Below are 19,787 nucleotides of genomic sequence, written 5' to 3'. Positions count from 1 at the left end.
CATACAGAACCGTTCAATATGTCCTGTATGTAGCAGTATGCAGTATTTGCATATAGAAACAGGCTTTCATGATTAAAAAATATAAAGGCGGGTGGCAGAAGTAGAGCCAAGTTGCAATATTACCACAAACCCAAGAGATCCCGTATCTCCCCGTCTCTACATTCATTGTGGTATAGATGCAAGAAATTTTGAAAGCCATGACAAAGTTGACACCACTTCCGAGCAAGGTGATTGCATGGAATGCAGCACAAAGGAGCATTTTGAGTATTTAAAAAATCAAAAAAATCTGTTTGGCTACTAGTTCACAATGATAAGCTGAGATACAGCATAAATTATGTAAGTCACTGAAATTGTTTGGTTCATCTACCAGCATGGACTTAAGCTATCAAATGAACGTAGTGAGTGTGCCCTTTCTCGTAGCAGTGTAGACAAAGCTAGTCAGCAAACCAAGGCAGAAAAGAAATATTCACAAAGAATCAATCACAAACAGAAAAAGCCTTCTCAATAAAAGAAAACATGAAACATGCATCTTCTATAACTATGTTTTCTATGCTTTTGAGTACTTTTGTCTAACCTACATTATTTGTTGAGGTGTTATAGAGGGTTTTATTTCATAAAATCAGGATGAGGAGCTGTTGTATGGGAGTTTGGTGAGTACATAGATTGCAGTGTTCACTTCAAACAGTGATTGGCAGTGAAAAGGTGGATGTGATTTAATTAGACTTTACTTTGTAATTTACAGTATATGCATCTGCAAACACTCCACTGTATATTTATATGAATCACAAACTCTTGCTAAATGCAGTCACCCGCTTATCCCCATACTAACGTTTAACAATTTCCAAGGTAGTGTGAGAGCAAAACCACTTCACAACATGAATTCACTGCTTTACACATATAGCACTGTACTTCCTAAGAGTTAGGCTTTGGTCTATTTCAATTAGTTGCAGCTAGTGCAGACTGCAGCACAAAGAATCTTAGCCTGAAAAAGAAAATCTGGTTACCTGTGTCTTTTAGAATTGAATTTAAACTACTACAAATGGCATATAAAGCATTAAAATAATCATGTTCTATCCTATACTTTGGTGTGTCTATTCCCTACATTCCAAGTAGTAACCTTACATCTTCTAATAACTTCCTGCTTATCATTCCAAGAGCCAACAACTAAAGAACTGGTGAGGTGGCATTTTGCTGTTATGTATTAAAAATCCGCAATACTTTACCAATTGAGATACTGTATTCCTGGCTAACACTTTAGATCATTTTAATAAAACTTTTTTAGTTTAACCATTTTTGTAAACACATTTTAGTTCTACTCTTAATAAATTAGACATTATGTAAGACAGTATGCCCAATCGGGACTTTTGGCATAAAACCCATACAAATTTCTTTTTGTTCTCCAGCTTTTTTTCTGTCCATCCTGGCCACATGACCTTATCATCAGACCATCATTTAGAGACTTAAAAAAACAATTAAATCTTTAAGGACTCTATTTCAAATTACTTACTTACCTGGCAGGGGAGATACCATGATCACTAAGGTGGTTCTCCCAGGGCGAGGCTCATCCATTGCACTCCGGGTGTGCTGACCCCTGCGATTTCCCCAAATGTGGGAAACTCGACTGCATAATTTGTGGTAGTGGGGGACTGCGTTCGCGCTCTCCACTGATTTTTTTGTGAATTTCCCCTTGGGATTAATAAAGTATCTATCTATCTATCTATCTATCTATCTATCTATCTATCTATCTATCTATCTATCTATCTTCTCTTTATTATATATTTACCTTATGCATCATTTATTTTTGTATACTGTATATGCATTATCATTTTTACCTAATTTTTATTTGCTACTTCTTAGACATCTTTTTGAGCTACATGGTTTGTATGTAAATGTGCTATAGTATTAAGTATGGCTGTTGTTATATTTGTAACTGCACTTATGTATTTGCTTCAGTTATACTACAGAATAATATATTAAATTTGCTAATAAAGCATTATTAAATTTATCTTTCTCTAGTTCTGTAGTCACACAACCTTTTGTTGCAGCTTGATTCAGTTAAAATGTCTTACTTTGTATGGGTGGAGGGGTGGGCCTGTTCTCAGCAGGGAGTGTTTCCAGAAGGGAATGGGTTTTGTGCTTTTCCATTTCCAATATTCACAGCTGTGCGTTGATATATAATTATGTCTATAAATAAAAGCTGCTTCTTCTACTGTGGCTTCTTGAGGAGAAACACTTTCTTTTGTTTCATATTTTATTTAATTGTATATTGAAATGCTAGTTCACTGGAATTTTGCACCAAGGTGATGAAAAGTGTTAATAATATAAAATTTCCCAAGAGCCATAAATATCATGCTGAAATAACATATACTATACATGAGAAAAGGTTAAACTTCCGAAGGTCAATTTAATGGTGCTTAGACTAATAAAGTGGACTTGATGCACTCTTGTAACCTTTTTTTTCTTTTTGTTCACTTAAATATCTTTTCAAGATGTACTTGAACAAGACATCATCTCCATATTATCAATTTTTGCTGTTTTTATTTCTATCTCATGCAGTGCTGAAGGAATTCAAAAGAAATTAATTTGAAGACCCCTGCTGCCATTAAATAAAACCTAAATCCAGAGTTTTGGGTTATCATTCCTAAACAGCATTGCATTAACTATATCATCAGAATACCTTGGGTTCACATACCTAAGTATAACATATTCTTTAAAAGCCTACTTTACAGCCAGATCATATGAACTTGCTGTAAAATATAAAACAAACCATAATGTGTTCTATGGTAGCATTTTATCCAGTGTATCTGCTACTAATTTAATGAGAAATAGTACCCTCTGAGCTTAACCCTTGACATTTTTAATACAGGGACACCATGACCATCCTGTAACAATGTACTTTTTAAGTTAACTTGTGATGGATGGCCGGGGCCCATACCTGGCCGGAATGCCCCTTTGGCACTGAATCCGGGGAAGCTGCCATGGGAGGCTCATTATGTTTCCCGGAACACTTGGTGGCAGCACCCCTGGGCAGTATCGGGGCCACAATCATGGAACACCAGAGCTCATGCCCTTTGGGCTCTGTGGCCACCGCCAGGGGGAGCTGAACGACTTAACAAGCCCGTCTGGGCTGTGATGCAGCCACACGCAGAAGTGCAGCCTAATTAGGCAAATTACCACCTGGAGCATTTCCGGGTGGGCTACAAGAGGAGCCTGCAGCCACCATTCAAGGGGGTAGAGTCGGGAGGAGGAGGACAAAGCTGTCTGGGATGAGTGGAGGATATTTTTGATATTGTGCTTGTGTGTTGGTGTTTGGGACTGTGATGTGGCTGGGAGACAAGGGGAAGATGTGCCCTCCAGATGAAGAAAAATAAATTTGTCTCTTATTTTACATGTGCCTCCGTGTCTATCTGTGTCGGGTCGGGGGCCAAGAAGGCACTTTTGTTACACACTTTATGAACTTACATTCTAATACAGGGCTGCAGAGAGAGCTGAAGAAAATATCATGTCAGTCCATTGTAGGGCCCACTCTCTTACATGCTCACATGACTAATAGATTTCAAATTAATTTAAACTGATAACCAAGAAGGCATGCATACTCCATGCAAAACTAACTATTAGGCCAATGTGCCACCCTTATATTAATATATATCGTATTTACTCGTGTACCACGCGCCCTCGTGTAAGACACGCACCCTAATTTTTACAAAGAAAATCACGAAAATCGTTTTGCCCCGTGTATGACGGCGCGTTGTGATTGTATAGGAAGCATTTAGAGAGAGAGAGAGAGAGCGCGAGATAGGGAGAGCGTGCGAGAGAGAGAGCACGATTGAGAGAGTGAGAGAGAGAGAGCAAGAGAGAGACAGCGATTGCGCAAGCAAGAGAGAGAGAGAGAGAGCATGAGCAAGCAAGCGAGAGCTCAAGTGCCTGAGCAAGCGAGCAAGAGAGAGAGAGAGCTCGAGTGCACAACTAAGAGAGTGAGCGAGCCCAAGCAGAGGAAGTAAACATTACAGAATTACATTTCCTCGTGTATGACGCGCACCTGATTTTCTAATGCTAATTTTCAGGAAAAAAATTGCGCGTGGTACATGCGTAAATACGGTAATATGGGAAATGTAATGAATGAAAAAATATTACAATAGTATATTAAAGTTTTGGTGCAAATACTGTATCCGGATCTGATTCAGTCCGATGTATCAGTGAAAGCTGTTATTCATCAAATGGGTCAAAGTAACACCCTTGTTAAATAACAAGCATTACTTAACATTCTCAAACCCTCTTAATCTAATTTCGGAACTCGGCAGCACTGGGCACAAGGCAGGAAACAGCTCTAGACAAAGGGGCAGTTCACCACCACAGAACCTACATAACTGACATTTATTTCCAGATTTCACATTTGCCAAAAGAAAAACAAAAACAAAGAAAATGTTTGGTCTCAAGGTACAGCTAAATAAATGCTCTAATGTTTTAAAAAATGACTAGAACATTTGGACACTATTAACACATTGACTGCTGGACCATTTATTTTCAGAATGCTACAGTATAGGTCTATGCATTTATAATAAACCAGCAAACCCATGATTCTCAAAAGAATCGCAAATCCAAGAATGGCAATCATTTTCTGTTCCCTCCGATATTTGGAGGGAAGAAAAATCATGGAGGGTGGGTGCATCATGGGAAAGTTTTCATTTAATTAAATAAACATATTTGTACTAAAGCGGTTTCTTTTTGGAGCCGTGACTTATCTGGTTCTGGTGTTTCAGAAGCGTGTTGTAGGCGCCTGCGTTCATTGTTTATATCCATGCAGTCTCGTTTTTGTTTTTCTATGGTTGTGTCGTTAGCTAGAAGTCATTTGCTGACGGCGGCGGATTCGCTTGCTGAAGTGACCATGGCGGTGGATCCGGGCTTGGAGGGCTACAATACTAAACAAAGGTGGTATATGCGGTGGTATGGGCAGTCGCATTCGGGCGGCAGTGGTAGTGTGTACGGTTTGCTTGTGGCCTCTGGCATCTGTGCATCTATACAACTTGGCGTGCACGCTTTACCTCAAGTTTACATTACAGGTCGTGTTGTGTTGTATGGGCGCCACCTACTGACTCTGGGAGGCCGCTGGGTTTGACTCTGGGGCGCTGAGGCACAGTGTGTGTACGCGTGCCCTGTCAGTGCTTCTGGCCACTGGCCTCTGGCCTCTGCAATCCTTGTATATATACAAACATTACTAAACAAAGGTTGTATATGCGGAGGTGTTCACGTTTGGGTGGGGGTTGTATTGCGACCTGAAATTTAGTTAACAGGTTAGAATTAGAATTAGAACAATCTAGACGAGAACAGGCCATTCAGCCCAACAAAGCTCGCCAGTCCTATCCACTTGTTTCCTCCAAGAAAACATCAAGTCGAGTTTTGAAAGTCCCTAACGTCTTACTGTCTACCACACTACTTGGTAGCTTATTCCAAGTGTCTATCGTTCTTTGTGTAAAGAAAAACTTCCTAATGTTTGTGCGAAATTTACCCTTAACAAGTTTCCAACTGTGTCCCCGTGTTCTTGATGAGCTCATTTTAAAATACAAGTCTCGATCCACTGTACTAATTCCCTTCATAATTTTAAACACTTCAATCATGTCACCTCTTAATCTTCTTTTGCTTAAACTGTAAAGGCTCAGCTCTTTTAATCTTTCCTCATAATTCAACCCCTGTAGACCTGGAATCAGCCTAGTCGCTCTTCTCTGGACCTTTTCTAGTGCTGCTATGTCCTTTTTGTAGCCTGGAGACCAAAACTGCACACAGTACTCAAGATGAGGCCTCACCAGTGCATTATAAAGGTTGAGCATAACCTCCTTGGACTTGTACTCCACAGATCGTGCTATATAACCTAACATTCTGTTAGCCTTCTTAATGGCTTCTGAACACTGTTTGGAAGTTGATAGCTTGGAGTCCACTATGACTCCTAAATCCTTCTCATAAGGTGTACTCTCGATTTTCGACCGCCCATTGTGTATTCAAACCTAATATTTTTACTTCCTATGTGTAATACTTTACATTTACTGACATTAAATTTCATCTGCCACAAATCTGCCCAAGCCTGTATGCTATCCAAGTCCTTCTGTAATGATATAACGGATTCCAAATTATCTGCTAATCCACCTATCTTGGTATCATCTGCAAACTTAACCAGCTTGTTACTTATATTCCTATCTAAATCATTTATATATATTAAAAATAGCAGCGGCCCTAGCACTGACCCCTGTGGAACACCACTCTTAACATCGCCAGTTCTGATGAGGTTCCTCGCACCATCACCCTCTGCTTCCTGTGTCTGAGCCAATTCTGCACCCATCTAAAAACATCACCCTGAATTCCCACTTCTTTTAACTTGATGCCCAACCTCTCATGTGGCACCTTATCAAATGCTTTCTGAAAGTCCAGATAAATAATATCATAAGCTCCACTTTGATCGTATCCTTTTGTTGCCTCCTCATAGAATTCCAACATGTTAGTAAAACACGACCTCCCTCTTCTGAACCCATGCTGACTGTTCAGAATAACTCCTGTCCTTGTCATGTGTTGCTCAATCTTATCCTTAATAATTCCTTCCATTAATTTTCCTGTGATGCTTGTTAAGCTTACTGGCCTATAGTTGCTTGGATCTGCCCTGTCACCCTTTTTATATAATGGGATGATATTTGCCATTTTCCAGTCCTTTGGAATCTCTCCAGTGCACAGTGACTTCCTAAAAATATGTGTCAAGGGTTTATATATGTACTCACTAGCCTCCTTAAGAACACGAGGATAAATATTATCTGGGCCTGGTGATTTGTTTGATTTCATCTTATTTAATCTGAGCAGCACTTCTCCCTCTACAATTTCCAAATCCCTCAGTACCTCCTTAGTAGTTGTGTTTACCTCTGGCAGGTTATCCACTTGCTCACTTGTAAACACCTCAGAAAAATGTAAGTTTAGGGCATCTGCTATTTCATTGTCTGTATCTTTTAATTCCCTTTACTATTCCTGATGAACTTGACCTCCTCCTTAACTGTTCTTTTACTACTAAAATACTGAAAGAATCTCTTGGGGTCTTCTTTCGCCTTATCTGCTATATTCCTCTCCAACTGTCTTTTAGCCTCTCTGATATCCTTCTTAATGGTTGCCCTCATTTTCTCATACGCTACGGTTCTCTTTGCAGTCATTAGTCTTATATGCCTTATACAGCAGTTTTTCCTTTGCAACTTCTTTTTAAATCTTTATTAATCCATCGTGGAGTTTTTTAGTTTCCTATTACTTCCAAATTTAGGTATGTATCTGTCCTGCATTACATGTAAAACATTTTAAACCTGTTCCACTGCTCCTCGACTGTCTCCACATTTAAAAGCTTATCCCAGTCTATCCTACTTAGACTTTGTCGCATCTGCTCAAAATTAGCCCTACTAAAGTTCAACTTAACAATTTTAGTCTTTGCATCTGTACTCTTACAAAATACTGAGAATTGTATTACATTATGGTCACTTGACCCTAGTGGTTCAATCACCTCTACACCCTCAATTCTATCCTGATTATTACAGAATACTAAATCCAGATAGGCTTCACCCCTTGTTGGTGCTTTAACATGCTGTGTTAAAAACAGTCGCTGATTACTTCTAAAACTCCTGCTCTTGTGCTCCTCCATCTGTAAGGTTATCCCAGTTAATATTTGGATAATTAAAGTCCCCATGACTATAATATCCCCTGTAAACTTGCCTTTTGATATTACTAAAAGATGTGTGTTGAAATTACTGTCTGAATTGGGTGGTCTATAACACACTCCTAAAATGAGACCTTTTCCCTAATATTTTCCAGGCGAAGCCACATGTCCTCACTAAGATGGGGCTCATCATCCAACTGAAGATGACTTACATTTAATTCCTGTTTGGCATAAACAGCAACCCCACCTCCTTTTCTGTTCTGTCTATCCTTCCTAAAAATGTGTATCCCTCTATGTTACACTCATCCCCATCTTTGTTATTTAGCCAGGTTTCCGTTATTGCTATAATATCATAATTGTGCTCTGCTACATACAACTCCAACTCACTTACCTTATTTTTGATACTTCTAGCATTAAGGCAAGCTATTTTTAATGTGTTAATCCTTCTATCTTTACGTGTTTGCTTAAAATTTACATTACTATGCATTTTTATTTCTACACCATTGTTTGTTCTTCCATGTATAGATCTAAATCTGGCCTGTCCTAAACTCCCTGCCCCCATTCCCTAGTTTAAACAATCCTCGACTAGCCTACACATACGCCTCCCCAATACATTGGTGCCCCTCCGGTTCAGATGTAACCCGTCATGGCGAGACAGGTCCCATCTGTTCCAAAAGGAGTCCCAATGCCCCATAAACCTATACCCTTCTACCCTGCACCAAGATTTGAGCCACGTTAAGCCTTCTAATCTCCTCAATCTTACCTGGACTGGCGCGTGGCACAGGCAGAACTTCGGAGAAGACTACCTTGTCAGTTCTGCTCCTCAGCTTGGTACCTAACTCTTTGAATTTGGATCGCAGAACTGACAGACTACCCTTATGTATGTCATTTGTTCCAACGTGGACAATGACAACTGGATCCATCCCCGCTCTGGCCAAGAGCCTATCCACCCTTCCAGGGAGGTCTCCCACCTGTGCTCCCGGAAGGCAACACACCGTACGAGACTCTCTCTCTCTGGAGCACACCTGCGCTTCAATCCCCCTAATGATTGAGTCCCCAACTATCACTACCTCTCTCTTTTTGGGAACTGGTTTTGAGGTGGCCCGTTGGGGCTCCTCAACCCTGCCTACCACCTCAGAATTATCAGAGTCACCGTCCAGCTCCGCCAGGACATGATAACGGTTAGACACTTCTAATTCTGGGGTTGATGCCCCCGGACAGTGTGCACCCTTTATTTTACGCCTTGCGACCGTGACCCACCTATTCCTACCTGTCTGGTCTGGAATCTCCTCCCGCGCCACCTTAGGGGTGCACACTATCTCTCTAAAGGACACCTGGGCCAAGTCCGCCAATTCTCTATTACAACGCAGGTCAGCCAACTCCTCCTCCAGTTCAGCGACCCTGAGCTCGAGGTCCTGGATCAGCTGGCATCTCTTGCAGATGTAGCCCTCATAGACAACTATGTAGGTTGTGTTGTGTTGTGTTGTTTGGGTGCCACTTACTGATGCTGCTGGGTTTGACTCTGGGGTGCTGAGGCGCAGTGCACGTTTGCTTTTGGCGCGTCTGGCATCCATGCATATACACAACCTTCGTTTAGTAATATAGATAATTAACTCTATCAAAACTTGTAAAAAATGTTAATAAATATATTAGAAAGCAACTTTTTATTATCAGCAGTAACTCTGCCAAAATGTAAAGAAACTGTCAACTACTTTATTTTCACCTGCAATATGACTAAAAGTTGTCATTTGAATGAGAGTCCTAGATGTATAACACCACACAGAGTGCAGCCTTACATGTGCCACAAGTAAAACATGTTTCTTTGCATTTAGTAGTTGGGAAAGCTACGTCAGACGCTTTATGATGAAGAAACACCTTTGGAACATCAATCCACATAAGTGCCAAACCCTACATGTTCCATATCATTCAATTGATTGTCACTATCACAGTCTTGTTTCTTATCCCACAGTGTTCCAAGGAAGCAGCTTTAAAACAAAAATGCAAAGGCTGCAGTATACATTTCTTGAAAGGAAACACATGACTTCTTAGCAACATTCTAAGCTGTTCATAGTAGAACCTTTAAAAAATATAGCTGCACTTCAAGATGCAGTTCTCCATGTGAAATATAATATTCATAAATGCTTAAATTATTATGCCATGTTATGATGATATGTGCAAACATTTAATATCTAGGGATTATGCTTTAGTAATTTCGTAAGCATAAATAACACATGGAAAGAGCATTTAAAATGTTACAGTTATTTTGTTATTAGTTATATTGGTTACCAGTGCCACTCAGAATTAACTTTAAAATAATACTAATCGTTTACAAAGACTTAAATAATCTTACTCCATCCTATATTGTGGAATGCCTGTTCCCCTATAAACCAAGTCGTAACCTTCGATTTTCGAATGGAGGTCTGCTTATAATTCCAAGAGCCAACCTGAAAAAAGTAGTGAGGTGACCTTTTGCTATTATGCCCCAAAAATCTGGAATACTATACTGATTGAAATTCACCAGGCTAGTACGGTGTATCATTTTAAAAGACTGCAAAAAAACATTATTTTAATATGGCTTTTCAATAGCTACATTTTAGTTGTATTTCCTGATAGACTATATGGGCTCAAAATGTTCATATTCTTCAAAGTTCCACAATCCGTGCTAATCTCTAATATACTCTGCAGTCTTTTTTGGTTCTTTTGTGGTGGCCATCTGTGCCACCACTACAACAACAACATTTATTTATATAGCACATTTTTATACAAATAATGTAGCTCAAAGTGCTTTACATGATTAAGAAAATAGAAAATAAATAGACAAAGCCAGAATTAAAATAAGACAACACTAATTAACATAGAATAAGAGTAAGGTCCGATGGTCAGGGAGGACAGAAAAAACAAAAAACCTCCAGACGGCTGGAGAGAAAAAAATCAAATCTGCAGGGGTTCCAGACCATGAGACCGCCCAGCACCCTCTGGGCACACTACCTGAGAAAGACACTGTGCAGCCCCCTGTGTTTGTAGATTGAAGGCGAGTGCCCCAGCTGTCCACAAGACAAACATTATGAAATACTTTCATACAAAGCCTGAAAATAAAGAGGACTGATTTACAAACATTTATGTTAGCTAGAATTTCCAGTCAGGGCTGGGCACTTTTTTTGGCCTTGGAACCCCTGCAGATTTAACTGTTTTCTCCAGCCTTAATGGAGTTTTTTGTTTTTCTGTCAACTAGGGCATCTGACACTTACCCTTTTCCTTTGTTACCTATTCTTTAATATTATTGCCTATTTTTTTGTTTTGTTTTTCATATAACTTTCATTTTTTCATTGTCATCTTGTAAAGCACTTTGAGCTACATTGCTTGTAGGCAAATGTGCTATATATATATATATTGTGGAGCTTACCCGGACACAGACAGGCGGTCATGTTGTTAAAATACCACCACACGTTTATTTACAATATTTACAACAATAGTTATGGTCACACAGACCCAGTTCAGTCCAAATAGTGCACAAACCCCAAACACACACAGTCTTGGCCACAATATGCCTTCTCTTCGGGCCGCCTCCACACTCTCCTCGTGCCTCGTCCTGCTTCCACCCAACTCCAGCGCTGAATGAATGGAGACGGCCCCTTTTAAACAGTCCCCGGATGAGTCCCAGGTGTTCCCGGCATTCCTCCTCTGGCCACGCCTCAGCGTGGCAGAAGTGCCGGCTGTCCTCCCGGCAGCTCTCCGGGCGCCGTCCTAATTCTTCCCCCCAGCACTTCCTGGTGTGGTGGAAGTGTTGGGGTAACAGGTCCCCAAGGCATTGGGGTGCCTCCTGGCGGTGACCACGGGTCCCTACAGGGTGGAGCTTCCATGCCCTGTACTCGTGGCCCCCATAGCAACCAGGAAGGCGGGCCCCACATGATCCAGGATGGGCTTAGACCCACATCCGGTCCCTCACGGCGTCCCGGCCGGGTCGTTGCCCCTGGCATCCCTGACAATATATATACAGTGGAACCTCGGTTCACAAACGTCTCGGTACATGTACAACTCGGTTTACGACCAAAAAGTTTGCCAAACTTTTGCCTCGGTTCACAACCACACCATTGGTATATGAACAAGCCAGTTTCCCTTTCGGTTTGTGCGCACTGATAATTTCCGCACGTGTTGCATTGTTCTCGGTCAGACGTGCGAGCTTGAATATGGGTGCATGTTTTCCCTGTGAACTCTTTGTGCTCTATTTCATTTCCCTTCCGGTTCGTACACGCCGATTACTGTATTTAAGCACATGTTGAGCCGCTCCCTGTTCATTGTTCTCAGTCAGACGTGCATGCTTTATCTGTGATCTCTTTGTGTTCTACAGTATTTTGTGTGCTTTTGCAGTTAGCAATGGCTTCTAAGCAAGTGAAGAGTGGTGAGAAGAAAGTTTTGCAGAAAATTGAAATCGAAGTAAAAAAAAGAAATTATCGAAAAGTATTGAGCGTGGCATTCGTGTTACTGATCTTGCCGCCGAGTACAAGAAGTCAAAACCTATGATTTCGACTATTCTAAAGCAGAAAGAATCTGTTAAAGCAGCTGATGTTGCAAAAGGAGTTACAGCGTTAACCAGGCAGAGACCTCAAGTGCTGGAAGAACCCTCGTGCTTTCAAGCAGCACCATGTAAACAAAGCCAGACTGCCAGGGATGTGGAGAGCAAACACGAAGGGTTGGGACACAAGGAATTTGTTTTTGGAATGGCTGCATGAGGCTTTCGCTCCCACCAGCTAAACAGCTAAAAACACCAGAAACTCATGAAATCACACGAGGGAAAACACCTGAAGGAAAACATCCCTCCATCGCGGAGCCAGACTCTCCCTCAAAACTGTAACCTCCTCTCCACCCAGTTCCTCCTCACTTCATGCCAGAACTTGACTCGACTTGGTTTATGGTTAGTTTTTGTATTACAGATTTTTCAAATGTTCATTTTTCAGTTCGTAGCGTGAATTGTTGCGGTGTTACTTTTCACTTTTTACAAATGTTCATTATTTTTCCCCTGTGCTTAAAACTCATTAAAAAAAGTGTTTATACAGCGATCGGTTGTAAGGCTATAGCGAGAACTCCTGTAATGCTATTTTCTTGGTTGCTTGTTGTTGGTTTTTAAATAAAGTTTGAATTTGTTCAAATGTTCCTTCCCACTACCATGTGCTTAAAACTCATTAAAATAAGGTGTTTATACAGCGATCGGCTGAGAATCTACCAATGTAAATGGTCATGAAAATAAAGAAAACACATTGAATGAGGAGGTGTGTCCAAACTTTTGGTCTTTACTGTACTTATTTCGATGGTATGACGCCACTGTCGGCCGCCATATTGAACTTTCCAACGTCACTAATTCTCCAACTTCCCGTGTAGGTAGAAGGCTGACCCCATCTTCACGAAATTTGGTATGCGGCTTCCCTGCGCTAACCGAAACCGATGTACGTACTTATTTTCGGTGGTATGACGCCACTGTCATCCACCATATTGAACTTTCCAACATCACTAATTTTCCAGCTTCCTGTGTAGGTAGAAGGCTGAAATTTGGCAGGCTCATACCTTACAGCTTACTTACAAAAGTTAAGCAGGTTTCATTTCGAAATTCTACGCTTAAATCCCTTTAATTCACAAAAGGGATGTAATAGTGTGACATATCTTGCAGTTTGTATTTTTTCCAGTTCTTGCTCTTTAATTGACATGAAAATCGTGTTAAAGAAGAGGCTTCACAAAGGTGACTTTTTGATTTCAAGTATCTCTCATATTCATTCTTTCTTTAAGTGATTAACTGATTATATTTCGCTTTTTGCATTCCTGCTGTGCCTCTGTTTTGAACTTCCCTTACTTTATGAACTAATCTTAATTTCGTCTTAATCTTGTCTTGTGGCACTGTGCACCACCTAGTCCTATTTCATTAGTTTCAAGTTAGCGTAGTTAAGTGCAGACAGCCCTGTGATAAGTCAGCTGCGCAACAACTCAAAACATTTTTCTCTTACACAACTACTATCCTTACTTGATCACACAAGGTAGGATTGGTTTGGTCCAGGATGTTTCCATGGCCATGTTGTGTGGAAGGGTCACTGTTTTAATAACCTGATAGGGTACGACACTGTTTTAACATGTGACTATAGCTGTTATAACAGGATTTAGGAAAAACTACTCTGACATTGGAAGGAGAGCCTTTCACCTGATGCTTGCTATGCTAAAGATTTTAATACATTTGATGAAAAAAGGTTTAAATCACCTTGCAGGGTGAAATAATTTGTTCCTTAGCTTCAGTGCAATCAATTATTAATTTTATAGTTGTTTTTGCTTAAGCCTTCTTTACATTATTATAATGACTTTTGAGTTGGTGTCCCTATTTTGAAATCACCTGTTCTGCTGGTCCTGACTACAACTGAATTCTGGCTTCAGCCTGACTTGTGACAATCTTTCAATGAGAGATGGATCCCTAATGCAGGATGGCGAGTGGTTATGAGGGGCTCGGTCTGGTTATGCAGATTTGTTGCATGTGGGAATAGTATTAATGTGAAGGAAAGATACTGTATACACAGGCATCCCAATGCCACTTTTTATAATAAATACGGCCAAAGAATTAGAAAATAAAAAAAATTTGCTTCCATATTGGTTCCAGGAAAATCTGGTCATCAATAATTGCATGGCAGGTCCTTGCATTTGCTTGTGCTCTTCACCACATCACACAGGGATCAGGTTGTTTGTTCAATAGCTATCCGTGAATCAGTGTCCCTAGTGCTCTAATTATGTTGATCTGTTTAAGGATAGTGCACAGACTCTGACTCCCCGTGACCTAGAACTGGATTAGTATGCTGTTGGTTTGAAATTTACAGAAAGGACTGTAGAGTGGTCTTTGTGGAGCTGCACTCTACAACCTTTGCAGTCAGGCAGTGATATCTGTGGGTGTAACTCTAAGCTCTTGACTTTAGAAAAGGTAATTAAGGACAACAACCACTGTGCACAGTCACTTTTCACTCCTTCATTCTAGAAAATATTAAAGACCTGTTAGCATTCATGTCACTAGTCTCAGAGACACTTTTTATTCTCAGGTAATTAGGTTACCATACAGCTACTCTTACCTGGAACTGATCCTGTGCATTGTTTTATACTTATAAGGGTTGTCTAAGTAAATAGATATCTTAACTTGGAGTTAATTAATGAAAATAAATGTGTGAGTAGTGTGACTGAGAGATTGCATGTTTAAATTGAGGTAGCAGATCTGGAAAAAAAAACAGTAAAAAGTCAAAAGACTGATAATAAATATACAGAGCAGAAAACAGGTCTTAAATATAAGAAGCAGTATATTTAAGTGGCATCAATGGGAATAATGGCTGGAGGCTGAATGACGGTTCAGGAAGTGAAGTAGGAAGTATGGCGAGATTGAAGACACTATTAACACACTTTAATGAGGGGATTGGTTAAAGTAAATACTAAAATAAAAAGAACTAAATGCACTGTGAAGTTGCACAAGTGAGGAAAGACTGCAAGCGAGAGCTTGAGAGCTGTCAGTAAGAGAGACAGAGAGGATGTATGAAAGGAATAAAAGGTGAAAAATGCTGCTTTAGTTATTATATAAAATGACATGTTAAGGTAAAATGTTACAAGTGATTAGTCTTGGAAGAATGGTCTGTGTGTTTGAAAATGCTGTTTTATGACTAAGAAATTGAGTATGAATGGGACTTCTTTGTATGAAATGTATAAGTATTAAATTGAAAGTTCAATGTGTTTGCTAAAAGAAACTATATTGTGCACACAAATTTCAAAATGTCTGATATAAATATCCAGAGCCCTGAGTTAACTTGGGTTAAAATGAATTTTGAATATGTATAATATTTAGTAAAATGAAAACGTCTCCATTTTTGCTTATACAAATGTTCATAAACATGCAAAACGCCTTTCCTTAAGACTCTGATCAAGTCTTAACACTAGAATCCCTGAAGCCTATGAAAAAACTTGTAATCCTGGGCCACCTTAAATTTCTTTGCACTTCCTCCTCAGCGTCTTTTGCTTTGCAAATATGCCAGTCAGCACAAGCAGCAAGCATCCATGTGAAGCCATAGGAAGAAATGAATGTTTCAATTTAATTAATAAAATATTATCTGCTTTAAGAAACACAGCTGGGATATGTATAAGGAAATAGTTTAGCTTTAAGATTAAATGTTGAGAGGTAATAATAGATGTGTTGCAATGTAATTTCTACTGATCTATGTAACTAAGGGACATAATGTAACTTTAAGGGCTGTAATGTGGGAAATGATAAGATACATTTTGCATTAATTATCCTGTTAGTCTTTTGACATAGTGGAAAATAAATTTCTTTTGTAAAATTTAAATCCCAAAACTGTATATTCTTGAACCATAGCCTATAATTAGAAAAACTGAAAAAGGGAATGTGGAGCTTAACTTTTTAGCACATTTTGAGCTCATTTCTAAATTAATTGGGAATTTATCAGTCCAGGATGTGGCATTCTTTCTTAATTTCTGCCTACTATGCTGACTGAGAGATTTTCTCTGGAGGACACTGGTGTTCTATTGCCATCCAATTAGGGGAAGGGTACAGAGAATAGAGAGACAAACAAATTTCTATTTTAGAATAATTAAATGAAATTTTTTTCTATCAAAACCTCCACAGAACATGGCTCTTTAGCTAATAACCTCCACACCACTCTACTTTTTCTTTTCCTTTGTTATTGTTATTGTCGTTAACCTTTGGACATATTTGCATCATCTGTAGAATTCTAACTTTTGGGTCTTTTATCAAGTTGTTACATTAACAGGGTCAGTTTTAAGGTCCTTACTGACTGATACCATCTTGCTCTGCATTTCTTCTAAACATAAAATAATAGAAAAATGGACACAAGTGTCAATAATGGGGGAGTTTATAATGTTTTATAGTTATGTTTTATAGTAAATTAATTTCAGTTTTCAAAGTCATATTTCATAATAGTAAAGGTTATGTGCTAACAGTTTGAATATTGTGAGACAAATTGATTGCCTTTTTATCTTGGTATATATATTAAGATAAACTGTATTTTATATTGTGATGATTTACTTGTTATGATGAAAATGCTTTTAGGGATCCATAAGTAATTTTCGGAAATTATAGATGAAGTATTGCAATACTGACTAATATTGAGAAAACCTTTTAAGTCTTTACACCTTCAGGTGAAGGATGCTTTTCATAGCACATTGGAAATAACAGCATTTGAATTTGAACCAGGAGACTGAGCTGCGACAAAGGTTTGCAAACGAACAAATCAACTCCAAATAGAAACAAGTCATGCCAGAGAGGGGATCAAGCTGTGGACCAGGTCATCAACCAATTGACTACTGGGCAACGTACTCAAATTCCATTCCAAGGGTTCATGGGTTCTGCTGCTAGCAACTCAACTGTGCTGATGACAATTGATGCGGAAAGATCATCATGGGCACAGAATCGTAGAGGGCAGCCTGCATGGCATCCAGACCAGAGCCCCATTCATCAGAGCCAGAGTTCCAGATATAAATATCCTTTGCTTTGCGTTACTGGACCCCAAGACCTGATTCACACTTTTACTCTGCAGGGTTCCATGTTCTTTACCAGAGCCCATTTTAATTCTCCCTTCTTTTTTTTTACAATTCAGTGACTTTTTTTGCAATTTTATGACATTTGTTGTTGACCAAGCACTTGAATTCTTCTTGCCTAGGGAATCAGAAACACATCTTTTTTCTTTTTTCTGCAGCAACATATTTCAAGGAAGTATTTAAACCATGGAAATATGGAATGTAAAGGAGGAAAAGTTAATTATCTGAAAGCACAGCAAGACAATTGAACATAAACAATATGTACTTATTGAATATTTGTAACCATAGTTTTTATGGATGAAAACGGTGCATGATTATTCTGAATTTTGTTTTGGAATCAACCTGCATAGCAATCAGGATAATATAATCAAACAGTTTAGAAAAATGACATTAACCTAACATGGCCAACACTTAGAGTAAAAGCAATTTGTAGGAGTACATTTTTTGGATAGATATTTTTAATAAGGTTATTAATACTTTGTGAGAAAAAGTTACTTTATAGATTAATGTTTGTATGTAATTTGGACTGTTAATCAGAATTTGATTACTAGCATTTACTATATGACATTATAAGAATAAATATCATATTATCATTTGCTGCATTAGCAGTTAAAAGACAGTTCAATTTAAGTGTTCTTGGTTATTGTAGAAGTACAGTAGAAATACAGTAGCTCTGTTGTGCTTATGGTCTTAACATGATGAATGAGCTCCATTGAATCCATATTAATCCTTGAATGTAACACTTAAGAAAGCAATGGCTGTAAGTAAATCATATTTTTCATGTTTCCTGTAACATGATGATGAAACTTTTGTAGATTGAAATTTATTGTTTCTGTGTAATATACAGTAAATAACTCTTGTGACATTTGTACTCTATGTAACATGACCGAATTCTTATATTGAACATAGTGGTTGCATAGTGCTAGTCATACAATTTAAAATGATCTATATATTAAGTGTCAGGCTTGGCACAATTGTAAAAGTACTTTTCAAACTGAATCACAATAGATTACACTTTTTTTTAAACAAAGCAACATGAAAAAGACTACTTTTTCAGATTTTATTAGCTACTTGACAATATTGCTTGCATTCAGAAGGATATCTTAAAAAAGCAAAATGTGACAAAACAATGAAATTGCTTGATAGTAATCCATGACCCCTTTTTGGATTCAGTTTGATTTTGAAAATAAATGGATGCTTTGAAAGGAAACTGTTAAAAGCACAGTGCTGTTCACTGCTGCCATTTAAGCAGACTATAAATTAGGTTTAGCACCTTAGTTGCAACTAAAGATCTTAATCCATATAACATTATGATACTGAAGCCACTGATCCGATGTAAGGTCTCTTAGATATATTGTGAAATATTGGCAATTGAGGAACACTACATTAATTCATGCACAGCTCTTAGCTTCAGCATCATACCATGTAAGAGTTCACATTCAAGGTGACATGACCGTTAATGTGTCACTTTAGAGTAATATATGTTTTCAGGGATTGATGAAATAAGTAAAAATCCACAGTTTCTCAAAAGCATTTCATATTTCCACAAAATATAAAATGTGTTGTATTAAACATTGGAAATGAATTTAACATTTTGTGTTTATAAGTAAATCATTTTCTTCTGTAAAGCAGTGTTACAGACACAAAGTTTAAACTGATAATAATTCTTAAAATAACCAGCTCTTCTTCTATGAAAAAGTTGCTTCCAGGATTGTACTGGCATTAGATCCACCTGAAGGCATAACTAGTGGTTTTTACGAGATTGCCTTTACCACATGTCCTTTTCTGCTTTTTCTTTGGACACTGGGGATTTCAAACACAGCTTTTCATAACTGTTTCTTTTGCAGCTGGGTTAACTTTCTCAGCTGCTGCTTCTGTATAAAGCTCCTCTCCAGGGAGAGAAAGGTTGTCCTCCTGAGAGTAACAACATAGGAATTTTAAGAGCATCTGCTCTGGCATATCATTTTTTTGTCACAAAATAGAAAGGGTCATGCTGTGAAGATGACGTCTCTGCTAGGGTGACAGGATCTCTTTGCAAGGAGAATAATGAAAGGGGCATTTTCTACATATGCTTTAGAGAACCAAATCACTGTGGCATACTGTAAACTGTTATTGTAAATTAACAATGACATAAATGCATTCTAAATTATTTCTGCTTATTGTATTGATTTAAACTATTACATACAGTTCAGTATATTGATTTACTATTATTACTGTTAGTACTGTTCATTAATAGTATGCCTGATTTAAGTGCTCTCATTTTAATTTACCTAAACAATAGATAAATCCAATATGAGAGTGGGAGGGGTAGTGGTGGAGGTTTTGGGAGTGTCAGGGGTTATAAGAGTTAATCTGTACAAAAATGTCTATCAAATATTTGAATCTACAAACTGCAGATGTGATAATTATGTGTTTTGGAGTGTAGTTAATGGCTTAGAGGTTGGACTTTAACACTCATCACTGAGCAAGTGATGTACTGTACCTTCATATGCTTTGAAGAAGAAAAAAACAAAACAAAAAAAAAACTGTACAATATTGT

The 19,787-nt window shown here is 38.6% G+C and overlaps 1 non-coding gene across 1 annotated transcript; it reads left to right on the top strand.

Moving 5' to 3' along the window:
- Nucleotides 1-1,503: 1,503 nt before the first annotated feature.
- LOC120524716 lies at nucleotides 1,504-1,667 on the top strand. Its single transcript, XR_005632836.1, has one exon. It is a non-coding gene; the product is annotated as a U1 spliceosomal RNA (small nuclear RNA).
- The last annotated feature ends 18,120 nt before the right edge of the window (nucleotides 1,668-19,787 follow it).

The sequence above is a fragment of the Polypterus senegalus genome, chromosome 2, assembly GCF_016835505.1.
Source record: "Polypterus senegalus isolate Bchr_013 chromosome 2, ASM1683550v1, whole genome shotgun sequence".
In the NCBI taxonomy this organism is placed as follows: domain Eukaryota; kingdom Metazoa; phylum Chordata; class Cladistia; order Polypteriformes; family Polypteridae; genus Polypterus; species Polypterus senegalus.
This window is presented reverse-complemented; position numbering and strand designations above follow the sequence as displayed.